Below are 536 nucleotides of genomic sequence, written 5' to 3' on the forward strand. Positions count from 1 at the left end.
GGGGGGTGGTTGTCAAAATGTGGCGGCGGGACCGGCAGACCGCCGGGCATGACCCTGCTGGTACCGAGCAGGCGGCAGGCCTGACAGCAGCGGCAGCAGCGGCGTCCCCAGGTGGACGCCCCATTTTCGCCAAACCCGCACGCTTCCACCTGGCAAGCGAGTCGTCGAGTGGGTTGGTTACCGTCACCCTCGCCCCCCGACCCCATACAGGTGGCGTACCTGGTGCTGTATGGCGACCTGCCCAGCCGGCCGCAGCTGGCCAACTTCCAGGACGCAGTCATGAGGCACAGCGCGCTGCCCACGTGAGCGCGGGGGGCGGCCCCACGCGGCCGTCCAAGCAGGGCAGGAGCGCCCAGCCGGGGAGCTCGGATGGCCACCCAGCCGCGACTCTGCATACGGCTCGAGCGCGGGTCGCAGACTCTTGGTGGATGCATGTGCAGCTGGCTATGTCCGGCGCGCAGATGCCCTCAGCCGCCCGCCCGCCTGCCCCAACCCCCTCTCCCCCCGCCACAGGAGCGTCGAGGCGGTGGTGGCGG

The sequence above is a fragment of the Monoraphidium neglectum genome (assembly GCF_000611645.1).
Source record: "Monoraphidium neglectum strain SAG 48.87 unplaced genomic scaffold scaffold00450, whole genome shotgun sequence".
Taxonomy (NCBI): domain Eukaryota; kingdom Viridiplantae; phylum Chlorophyta; class Chlorophyceae; order Sphaeropleales; family Selenastraceae; genus Monoraphidium; species Monoraphidium neglectum.